The 12339-nt window shown below is 46.1% G+C and overlaps 1 protein-coding gene across 3 annotated transcripts in view; it reads left to right on the top strand.

Annotated features, from left to right (window-relative positions):
• Positions 1-12339, top strand: part of HSF5 (heat shock transcription factor 5) — a 69200-nt gene that overhangs the window by 29796 nt on the left and 27065 nt on the right. The window lies entirely within an intron of this gene.

Below are 12339 nucleotides of genomic sequence, written 5' to 3'. Positions count from 1 at the left end.
ATATTGATTTCAATTACAAAACAGAATACATAGTGTATAGTGCTCACTTTATATTTATTTTTATTACAAATATTTGCACTGTAAAAAAACAAAAGAAATAGCATTTTTCAATTCACTTAAGACAAGTACTGTAGTGCAATCTCTTTATCATGAAAGTTGAATGTACAAATGTAGAATTATGTACAAAAAAATAAAAATGCATTCAAAAGTAAAATAGTATAAAACTTTAGCACCTACAAGTCCACTCAATCCTATTCTTCTTTGAGTGATTGCTCATGTATATTCCACAGTAGGTGTGCATGCTCTCCACGTGCACCGGTTCCGGAAGTTTTTCCCTTAGCAGTATCCGTACTGGGAGAGCACCATGGCGACCCCTGGGGTGGCGCCTGTATATCGTGCTATAAAGGGATCCACGGGCTCCCCTCACCCTCAGTTCCTTCTTGCCACCAGTGAAGGTAGTTGGAACTTTGTGCTCCAGCTCTGCTGCAGCCTTTTCTTCTCGACCTTAGTGGTACCGTTCGGGGATCGTTTCTTCAATTGTTAGAGTGGGCTCGGGGCATGCCTAGGAGTGACCTGCGCGCTGAGTGTCTCTGCTGCCTGTGACCATTGTAAGATCTGCAGGTTGTTCAAGCCAAGGACTAAGAAGGAGAGAGACATTAGACTTTGAGCTCTCCTGATGGAGTCGGCACTGGCCCCAACGCCAGCACTCTGATCAGACTCGGCACCGGCCGCCGTGTCATTGGTGCGTAGCGAGGCCCCTTCGACCAGTCGGCACCGCTCTCCCTGCAAAAAGCGAGGGAAGCGCCCTGCCTCGCAGCGGTGCTGTGACAAGGAAAAGGGGGAGGCTGGTCCAGCGTTGGGCAGCCCTCGGTCCCCCCCGAGCTCAAGGCTTCCGACTCGTGTGGAGCAGAGCAGCCTGGCACCATCGGCCCATGCATCCCCACCGTCAACACCGGAGGCGATGAAGGCTGAGAAGGACATTATGAGCCTGCCAGTCCCAAGCACGCAGCCATATTTTCGAGAGGGACAGGTCCTTCCTCCACTTTCTGGTGGGGATGGACCACAATCAGTTTGCGGTCCTCCCGTTTGGCCTATCCATGGCACCCAGGGTCTTTACGAAATGTATGTTTGTGGTAGCAGCCTGTCTCAGGCGGGAGGGGGTACAGATCTTTCCTTACCTGGATGACTGGCTCCTCAAGGGGGAGTCCCGCTCCGAGGTAAAGACCCACGTGGAGCTGCTCCTATCGACATTCACTGGTCTCGGCCTAGTGATGAACGAGACCAAATCAACATTAAGAACATAAGAACGGCCGTACCGGGTCAGACCAAAGGTCCATCCAGCCCAGTATCCTGTCTACCGACAGTGGCCAGTGCCAGGTGCCCCAGAGGGAGTGAACCTAACAGACAATGATCAAGTGATCTCTCTCCTGCCATCCATCTCCACCCTCTGACAAACAGAGGCTAGGGACACCATTCTTATCCATCCTAGCTAATAGCCATTAATGGACTTAACCTCCATGAATTTATCCAGTTCTCTTTTAAATGCTGTTATAGTCCTAGCCTTCACAACCTCCTCAGGTAAGGAGTTCCATAGGTTGACTGTGCGCTGGGTGAAGAACAACTTCCTTTTATTTGTTTTAAACCTGCTGCCTATTAATTTCATTTGGTGCCCCCCAGTTCTTGTATTATGGGAATAAGTAAATAACTTTTCCTTATCCACTTTCTCTACATCACTCATGATTTTATATACCCCTATCATATCCCCCCTTATTCTCCTCTTTTCCAAGCTGAAAAGTCCTAGCCTCTTTAATCTTTCCTCATATGGGACCCTCTCCAAACCCCTAATCATTTTAGTTGCCCTTTTCTGAACCTTTTCTAGTGCCAGTATATTTTTTTTGAGGTGAGGAGACCACATCTGTACACAGTATTCGAGATGTGGGCATACCATGGATTTATATAAGGGTAATATTATATTCTCTAATATAGTCTTATTTTCTATCCCCTTTTTAATGATTCCTAATACCCTGTTTGCTTTTTTGACCGCCTCTGCACACTGAGTGGACATCTTCAGAGAAGTATCCACGATGACTCCAAGATCTTTTTCCTGACTCGTTGTAGCTAAATTAGCCCCCATCATATTGTATGTATAGTTGGGGTTATTTTTTGCAATGTGCATTATTTTGCATTTATCCACATTAAATTTCATTTGCCATTTTGTTGCCCAATCACTTAGTTTTGTGAGATCTTTTTAAAATTCTTCACAGTCTGCTTTGGTCTTAACTATCTTGAGCAGTTTAGTATCATCTGCAAACTTTGCCACCTCACTGTTTACCCCTTTCTCCAGACCATTTTTGAATAAATTGAATAGGATTGGTCCTAGGACTGACCCTTGGGGAACACCACTAGTTACCCCCCCCCCCATTCTGAGAATTTACCATTAATTCCTACCCTTTGTTCCCTGTCTTTTAACCAGTTCTCAATCCATGAAAGGACCTTCCCTTTTATCCCATGGCAGCTTAATTTACGTAACAGCCTTTGGTGAGGGACCTTGTCAAAGACGTTCTGGAAATTGTCCACATGTTTGTTGACCCCTTCAAAGAACTCTAATAGATTAGTAAAACACGATTTCCCTTTACAGAAACCATGTTGACTATTGCTCAACAGTTTGTTTTTCTATGTGTCTGACAATTTTATTCTTAACTATTGTTTCGACTAATTTGCCCAGTACCGACGTTAGACTTACCGGTCTGTAATCGCCGGGATCACCTCTAGAGCCCTTTTTAAATATTGGCATTACATTAGCTAACTTCCAGTCATTGGGTACCGAAGCCGATTTAAAGGACAGGTTACAAATCTTAGTTAATAATTCCTCAACTTCACATTTGAGTTCTTTCAGAACTCTTGGGTGAATGCCATCTGGTCCCGGTGACATGTTGAGTTTATCAATTCCAAAACCTCCTCTAGTGACACTTTAATCTGTGACAGTTCCTCAGATTTGTCACCTACAAAAGCCAGCTCAGGTTTGGGAATCTCCCTAACATCCTCAGCCGTGAAGACTGAAGCAAAGAATCTATTTAGTTTCTCCGCAATGACTTTATCATCTTTAAACGCTCCTTTTGTATCTCGATCATCAAGGGGCCCCACTGGTTGTTTAGCAGGCTTCCTGCTTCTGATGTACTTAAAAACATTTTGTTATTACCTTTGGAGTTTTTGGATAGCCTTTCTTCAAACTCCTCTTTGGCTTTTCTTATTATACTCTTGCACTTAATTTGGCAGTGTTTATGCTCCTTTCTATTTGCCTCACTAGGATTTGACTTCCACTTTTTAAAGGAAGTCTTTTTATCTCTCACTGCTTCTTTTACATGGTTGTTAAAACACAGTGGCTCTGTTTTAGTTCTTTTACTGTGTTTCTTAATTTGGGATATACATTGAAGTTGGGCCTCTATTATGGTGTCTTTAAAAAGCACCCATGCAGCTTGCAGGGATTTCACTTTAGTCACTATACCTTTTAACTTCTGTTTAACTAACCCCCTCATTGCTGTTCAGCGCATAGAGTTCATTGGGGCCCTGCTGAACTCCTCGTGGGCCACAGCCTCTCTCCCCTTGAACAGGTTCGAGACCCTAAGGGATCTCATCACCTCAGTCATGGCTTTCCCCGTGACCATGGCGAGGGCATGCCTTCGAATTCTGGGCCACATGGTGGCGTGTACGTACGTGGTCCGCCATGCCAGACTCCGAATGAGGCCCCTCCAGATCTGCTAGCCTCCCAATTCTCTCAAGCTCGGGATGGCCTAGACAAGGTGCTCACGGTTCCATCCCCGATACTGGCTTCCCTTCAATGGTGGTCTTGCCCGAGCGATATGCTGCAAGGAGTTCCCTTTCGGGATGCCAGCCCATCCATAGACCTGGTGTCCGACGCTTCAGACCTCAGCTGGGGAGCCCAGACAGGGAACGTGCAGACCTAGGGAACGTGGTCGACCCTGGACTTGTCCCTTCACATAAATGTCAGAGCTCAGGGCAGTGCAGCTGGCGTGCGTGGCTTTCCACACACACCTCCGCTGCAGAGTGGTCAGGGTCCTCACAGATCACGCTGCCACCATGTACTACATCAATAGGCAAGGTGGGACTCGCTCCCTGGCCCCCTGAGGGAGGCCCACCTCCCGGGCATCCGCAATACGCAAGTGGACCGTCTCAGCAGGGTCTTCTTCCCCCAGTATGAGTGGTCGCTTCACTCAGAGGTCACTCACCGGCTCTTCCAAGAGGGGGAAGTTCCCCATATCGACCTGTTTGCAACCCGTCAGAACTGGCATTGCCCCCGGTTCTGCTCCAGGGGAGGTGTGGGGAAGGGCGCAGTCTCTGATGCGTTCCTCCTACTGTGGTTGGGTCAGCTCCTCTACGCCTTCCCCCCATTCCCCCTCATCACCAAGGTCCTTCAGGAGGTGAAAGCAGACAAGGCGAGAGTCATTCTCATAGCCCCGGCGTGGGCCAGTCAGCACTAGTACGGGCCCCTCCTACGCCTCTTGGCGGCCCCCTCGAGGGCTCTGCCGCCCCACCTGGACTTCCTCTCCCAGGACGAGGGCCGCCTCCTCCATCCCAATCTGGCTGCGCGCCACCTGACAGCATGGCTTCTCCATGGCTAAACGAGGAGAACAGTTGTTCAGAGCAGGTAAGGCGAGTCCTCCTGGAAAGCAGGAAGCTGTCCACATGTCAGACGTACGTGGCGAAGTGGTCCAGGTTCGCCAGGTGGGTGAGTGAGCAGGGAGTCTCCCCCTCCGCCGCGCCTCTCCATCTTATCCTGGACTACCTCCTATTCCTTAGGGCCCAAGGACTGGCACCTACCTCGGTCAGGGTGCATCTGGCAGCCATATTGGCCTTCCACCCACCGGTGCAAGGACATTCGGTCTTCTCCCACTCAATGACCTCCCATTTCTTGAAGGGCCTTGACCATTCGTTCCCATACACTAGACCCCCCCATGGCACAATGAGACCTAAACCTGGTCTTGTCCCAACTCATGGGACCTCCCTTTGAACCCCTGGCCACGTGTTCCTGGTCTCACCTCTCATGGAAGGTGGCCTTCCTCATAGCGATCACGTTGGCCCGACGTGTCTTGGAACTTAGGGCCCTAACCTTGGAACCCCCCTATACGGTCTTCCACAGGGATAAAGTCCAGCTGCGCCCACACCTGGCGTTCCTCCCAAAGGTGGTCTCCGTCTTCCATATGGAACAGAGCATCTTTCTTCCTGTGCTCTGTCCTAAGCCCATTCTTCTAACGAGGAACGCTGCCTACGCACATTCGATGTGCATAGGGCGCTGGCTTTTTATCTGGATCGGACCAAGCCGTTCCGGAAATCCTCGCAACTCTTTATTCCCTCAGCCAAGCGGGTGAAGGGGCAGCCTATCTCCACCCAGCGGCTTTCCCACTGGATCACTTCGTGCATACGCACGTGCTATGATCAGGCAGGGGTGCCCCCGCCACTGATCATTAGGGCACACTCTACAAGGGCTCAGGCCTCATCAGCGGCCTATGTAGCCCATATCCCTATCCAAGACATTTGTAGGGCGGCCACTTGGGCCTCAGTTCACACATTTTCTTCGCATTATGCGATCGTCTCCCAGTCTAGGGATGACGCTGGGTTCAGCAGGGCGGAACTTCATCCCGAACTATCATGAACTCCTACTCACCTCCAACAGATATAGCTTGGAATCACCTACTGCGGAATACACATAAGCAGTCACTCTAAGAAGAAAGGACAGTTACCTGTGCCGTAACTGGCATTCTTTGAGATGTGTTGCTCATGTCTATTCCACACCCCGCCCTCCTTCCCCTCTTTCGGAGTTGTCTGGCAAGAAGGAACCAAGGGTGGGGGGAGCCCATGGCTCCCCTTATAGTGCGATATATAGGCACCACTCCAGGGGTCGCCGCGGTGCTCCCCCAGTACGGATACTGCTAAGGGAAAAACTTCCGGCACCAGTGCACGTGGCGAGCATGCACACCTACTGTGGAATAGACATGAGAAACACATCTCAAAGAACGCCAGTTACGGAACAGGTAACGGTCCTTGTTCAGCCAATTGCTCAGACAAACAAGTTTGTTTACATTTGCAGGAGCTAATGCTGCCTGCTTCTTGTTCACAATGTCACCTGAAAGTGAGAACAGGTATTCTCATGGCACTGTTGTAGCTGGCGTTGCAAGCTGGCGTTTACATGCCAGATGCGCTAAAGATTCATATGTCCCTTCATGCTTCAACCACCATTTCAGAGGACGTGCATCCATGCTGATGACAGATTCTTCTTGATAACAATCCAAAGTGGTGTGGACCGACGCATGTTCATTTTCATCATCTAAGTCAGTTGCCACCAGCAGAAGGTTGATTTTCTTTTTCGGTGGTTTGGGTTCTGTAGTTTCCACATAGAAGTGTTGCTCTTTTAAGACTTCTAAAAGTATGCTCCATACCTCATCCCTCTCAGATTTTGGAAGGCACTTCAGATTCTTAAACCTTGGGTTGAGTGCTGTAGCTATCTTTAGAAATCTCACATTGGTACTTTCTTTGCGTTTTGTCAAATCTGCAGTGAAAGTGTTCTTAAAATGAACAACTTGCTGAGTCATCAGCCGAGACTACTATAACATGAAATGTATGGCAGAATGCGGGTAAAACTGAGCCAGAGACACAGTTCTCCTCCAAGGAGTTCAGTCACAAATTTAATTAACACCGTTTTTTAACGAGCATCATCAGCATGGAAGCATGTCCTTTGGAAAGGCCGAAGCATGAAGGGTCATATGAATGTTTATTATATTTATGTTTGTTATATCTGGCATGTAAAAACCTTGCAATGCTGGTTACAAAAGTCCCATGCAAACGCCTGTTCTCATTTTCTGGTGACATTGTAAATAAGAAGAGGGCAGCATTATCTCCCGTAAATGTAAACAAACTTGTTTGTCTTAGCGATTGGCTGAATGAGAAGTAGGATCAAGTGGACTTGCAAGCTCTAAAGTTTTGCATTGTATTGTTTTTGAGTGCAGTTATGTAACAAAAAAAAATCTACATTTGTAAGTTGCACTTTCACGATAAAGAAATTGTACTACAATACTTGTATGAAGTGAATTGAAAAATTCTGTTTCTTTTGTTTATCATTTTTACAATGCAAATATATGTAATAAAATATCAAGTGAGCACTGTACACTTTGTATTCTGTGTTGTAATTGAAATCAATATATTTGAAAATGTAGGGAAAAAATCAAAAAATATTTAATAAATTTCATTTGGTATTCTATTGTTTAACAATATGATTAAAACTGTGATTAATCACGATTTTTTTTAGTTAATCGTGTGAGTTAACTGCAATTACTCAACAGCCCTAGAATAGAGTTATTGATGCTCTTTAATTTTTAGTTCAGAACACTTTTTTTCTCTTTATTTTCTTACTTTTTATGTAGTTGATTTATTTTTTATTTTTTGGGCTCTGCTTGGTACTGGGAGTGCTTATGCCAAAGTCTCCTGGATTTAAATACTGCTTAGAGTGTTGGGTGTTGATGTCCATTAATGACCTTCATTCTTGTTGTTTAGGAGCATGTCACATTAGAGATAGATGTTCTATTTCCAGAGGTTTTAAGAAAAGGACACAGAAGTTGAGGGACATGCACCTCGGGATTACCTAATGCAGTGGTTCTCTACCTTTTCCTTTCAACCTAATTTTAAATAGACAAACCTGTGGATCCCCAACTTCCTCCTCATTATGTTGTTGCACATAATTTGTTTTTCATGTTACTTTAATAGTTATTACACATATTACTGTAGAGAAATTATTATTTGAACAGATCAACAAAAAACATAGCTAATTAAAATATTGACAGCTTACCTGATACTAATACATTATAGCATTGCTAGGTGATATTTGGGTGGGTGCTGGAGTGTGTGTTTGTGTGTGTGTGTGTGTGTGTGTGTGTGTGTGTACTGGGAGGGGTTCCTGAGTAGGTGCTTGAGGAGGGACCAGAGGGCACTGCAGAGGGACATTTGGGGGGCTGGGGCTGGGTGAGCTCTGTGTGGCCAGACTCAGGGAGGGAGTGCCATCTCCAACCCCAGCTCACCTCAGCGGGCAGTCTGCAAAGCAGGTATCGAGAAGTGCTGGGACTCCAGCAGCAGGGAAGGAGAAGCAGCCCCATGTAGCAGGGAGAGAGGGGGCTCAGCCCACAGTCAGCCTCCCTGCTGCTTCCTCCTTCCTTGCATGGACACATGATGAGTGTGGCTGCTGCCTCCTCTCTGCTGGGTCTCTTTTGGAAGGCAGAAATCTGGGGGGGGACACGTGACCCTGTGTGCCCCTTATTCATCATCTTTGGGAGGGACCAATCTGTTCGCAGACCCCCTTGATTATACTGATGGACCCCTGAGGGTCAAGAATCATTGACCTAATGGACACTGCACTTCAACTAGCACTAGAGCTCACTACATCGGTGCAGGGGAGTTCATGCACAACTCTGTTGGTAGTGCCTTGCATCTTATTGTTCTGACTATGGAAGAAACAGAAATCCCCTTCTGTGGGCTTTCTGAATAAGAAACGCAAGCATCTGGAGCACTCTGGGGCTCCAAAGCCTAAGAAGAGTACTACTTCTGTCTGCAGTGCGGGACTTGATGTCAGCCAGCACAGCACTGAGGTTAGAGTGCAAGCATCAGCTCCGCCACTCCCCAGTACAGTCCCATAGTGGCACTCACCATCTGGAACCATTGACTCCAATACCTTCTGTGGAGCTGTTGAGACCAGCTACATCCACTGAGACTGTGGTGGATTCAGGACCACTACTGAGTGGAGTACACCAGAGGCATACGCAGCTGCAAAGGATCTTCTGTGTCTGTCAAAACTGAGTCTCCACTTACCGACACTGTGAAGTAATCACTTCAGTACCATCACTATCAATAGTTCAGAGATGAGCATCTCCTGCGGTACTGATATCAGCTACCCTACTTCCATCATCGGCACCAGCAATCGTAGAAATGTAAGGCTAGAATGGACCTTGAGAGATCATCTAGCATTTCCCCCACCACCACCACCCTCGAGGCAGTATCAAGTATACCTGGACCATCCCTGAAAGGTGTTTGTCTAATCTGTTCTTAAAAATTTCCAATGACGGGGATTCCACAACCTCCATTGGTAAGCTATCCTAGTACTTAACTATCCCTACAGTTAGAAAGTATTTCCTAATATCTAACCTAAATCTCCCTTGTTACAGATTAAGCCCATTACTACTTGTCCTACCTTCAGTGGATGTGAAGAACAATTGATCACTGTCTTCTTTATAAGAGCCCTTAATATATTTGAAAACTCTGATCAGGTCCCATTTCCCCCTTTCTTTTTCTCAAGATTAAACATGCCCAGTTATTTTTTAACCTTTTCTCATAGGTCAGGTATTCTAAAACTTTTATCATTTTTGTAGCTCTCCTCTATTCTCTCTAATGTATCCACATCTTTCCTAAAGTGTGGCACCCAGAACTGGACAGAGTACTGGGCAACAAAATGGCAGATGAATTTGAATGTTGATAAATGCAAAAGTAATGCACATGGAAAACATAATCCCAACTACATGTACAAAATGACGGGTCTAAATTAGCTGTAACTATTCAAGAAAGAGGTCTTGGAGTCATTGTGGATAGTTCTTTGACAACATCTGCTGCAGCAGCAGTTAAAAAAGTTAATGGAATGTTATGAACCATTAGGAAAGGAATAGATAACAAGACAGTAAATTTTGTAATGCCACTATATAAATCCATAGTATGCCCACAGCTTGAATATTGCATACAGTTCTGGTTGCTCCATCTCAAAAAAGATATAATTGGAAAAGGTACAGAGAAGGACAACAAAAATGATTAAGGGTATGGAACAGCTTCCATATGAGGAGAGATCAAAAAGACTGGAACTGTTCATCTTAGAAAAGAGATGACTAAGGGGAGATATGATAGAGGTCTATAAAATCATGAATAGTGTGAAGAACATGAATAAGAAAGTGTTATTTACTCCTTCACATAACAAGAACCAGGGATTACCCCATGAAATTAATAGACAGCAGGTTTGAAACAAACAAAAAGAAGTACTTCAGACAATGGACAGTCAGCCCGTGGAACTCATTGCCAGGGGATTTTGTTAGCCAAGATGGTCAGGGATGCAACCCCATGCTCTGGGTGTCCCCAGGTTCTGACCTCCAGAAGCTGGGAGTGGACAACGGGATAGGTCACTCAATGATTTCCTGTTCTGTGGAATGGAAACTGAATTTGCAATAGATGTTGTTCTGTGTGGTAACTCATAACCCCCAGCCCCCCCCGCTCCCTGTCCCCTGACTACCCCCTCCTGGGACCCCTGCCCCTAACTGCCCCCCAGGACCCCATCCCCTATCTAAGCTGTGCCTGTTTCCTGGGAGCCCTTGCAATCTTTGTAGCTGAAGGTACAGGAGGTGGGGCCAGGCACCCTCTGGTGTCTCTTAGTTTCTCCTTTCTGCCAGTGGTTGTGAGACAACCCTACAGTATCCGTCTCCACTTAGATTAGTAGGCCTATTGTTATTCCAGTAGTTAGGGTTTTTTTAAACCAATAGATTAAAAAATTGAGTTCTTTATTGTAGTTTTAATAAGATCCAGAGAATTGATATGTTTCCTTGCTCCCGCTATGCCTTCTGTATGCAGCCTAAAATACCTGAAAGTAACTGTCCAGGGTTTAAGATCTGCCCCCTCATGCGATACCACACTGCCCATCAACCAGGAATCCAAGTATACACTTCTCGGGATAACTGGCTTATACAGGGCTCAACCCATCAACAGGTCACAAAACTCCAGACCTCTTTGCCTCCCTTGGCTGTAAGGGTCACAAGGACAAATCCATGGTATCCCACACAATGCATCAAATTCAAAGAGGCAGTGTTAGATTCAAAACTGGTGAGAGCATGCCTACTTCATCAGAGGTTCTGCTCTGTAACAGACATCATACAACATCTTAAAAGAACCTGTCTGCAGCTTCTGTGTCACATGTTGGTGTGCAAGTACGTCACATAGTGTGCTAGACTTCACTTCTGACCACTGCAGAGGAGGTTGAAATCAGCTTTCTACCCAACAGAAACAATATAGTCAAGACACTCTCTCTTCCTGGAGAGATCCTGTCATCATTAGACTGGTGGATGTAACCAGATGTGGTATGCAACGAAGTCCAGTTTTCCACATCCCTTCTATCAAAGGCTAATTACAGACAGCTCCACCCAATGGTGGGGAATACTCCTGAACCACTTACAAATCTGAGGGAAATGGTTGGCCCCCAAAACCTCCCTTCATATTAATGTGCTAGAACTCGATCAATTTGGCTGGCATGCAAGGCGTTCCTGCCCCTTTGAGATATCACTGTGCAGGGGCTTACAGACAACACCTTGGTGATGTATTACATTAACAGGCAATAGAGGAGCACAATGATCTCCCTTGTGCCAGGAGGTCATGTGTCTGTTGGATTTGGAGTATTCAACATCTTGTCATCCTATAGCTCTTCATCTCCTGGGCTTTGAAAACACTTGTGCAGATCAAGTCAGCAGGGATCTTTCAGGGGACAGCACATAGTCTCTTAAATCCTTGGTCCTCCACAGAATCTTCTTCAGGTGGGGGATATCTGATGACAGATCTATTTGCAACATGCTACAAGTTTCTTTGAAGTTTAAGAGATTCTGTTTCAGAGGAGGCAGGCAACTGGGTTCCCTCACATACTTCTTCCTTATGCCTTAAATTTAGGTAGGTCTGATGTAAGCTTTTCTGCTGATACCCATGCTCATCAAGGAGGAGGTCTGCTCGAGCCTAATCTAACAGCCTGACCTGAACCTGACTAGACCACAGCTAATCCAGAAACTGGGATTGGGTGACAGGGCATGGATCACTTGATGATAACCTGTCTGTTCGTTCCCTTTGGGGCACCTGCTATTGGCCACTGTCAGAGGACAGGATACTGGGCTTGATGGACCTTTGGTCTGACCCAGTATGGCTGTTCTGATGTTCTTATGTAATCCCAAACTCAACCTGAGCCCAAGTGCCTGGAGTTGTTTCACACCTAACCCAAAAACCTTCTCAAATATGATAATCCCAAAATACATGCTTCAAACTAAAGGGATATCTACATAGTTGGTTTGCAGCAAGCTGTGGTGTGAAACTAGCCTGCCGCAGACTAACTGGCTGTGTGCACCCTGCAGAAGCCACATTTACAGTTTAACACTTTTTGATATAGGGAGGGCGTGCTTGTGTGAGTGGATTGTCTTGACTAGAATAAAAAGTCTCCCCACATCCCATATGGCAAAGGAGGGCAGGAGCGCTGTGTAGGTTTTGACACCC

Source organism: Mauremys mutica, chromosome 19, assembly GCF_020497125.1.
Source record: "Mauremys mutica isolate MM-2020 ecotype Southern chromosome 19, ASM2049712v1, whole genome shotgun sequence".
Lineage (NCBI taxonomy): Eukaryota > Metazoa > Chordata > Testudines > Geoemydidae > Mauremys > Mauremys mutica.
Note: the sequence above shows the minus strand (reverse complement) of the source record. Positions and strands in the feature narration are given on the sequence as shown.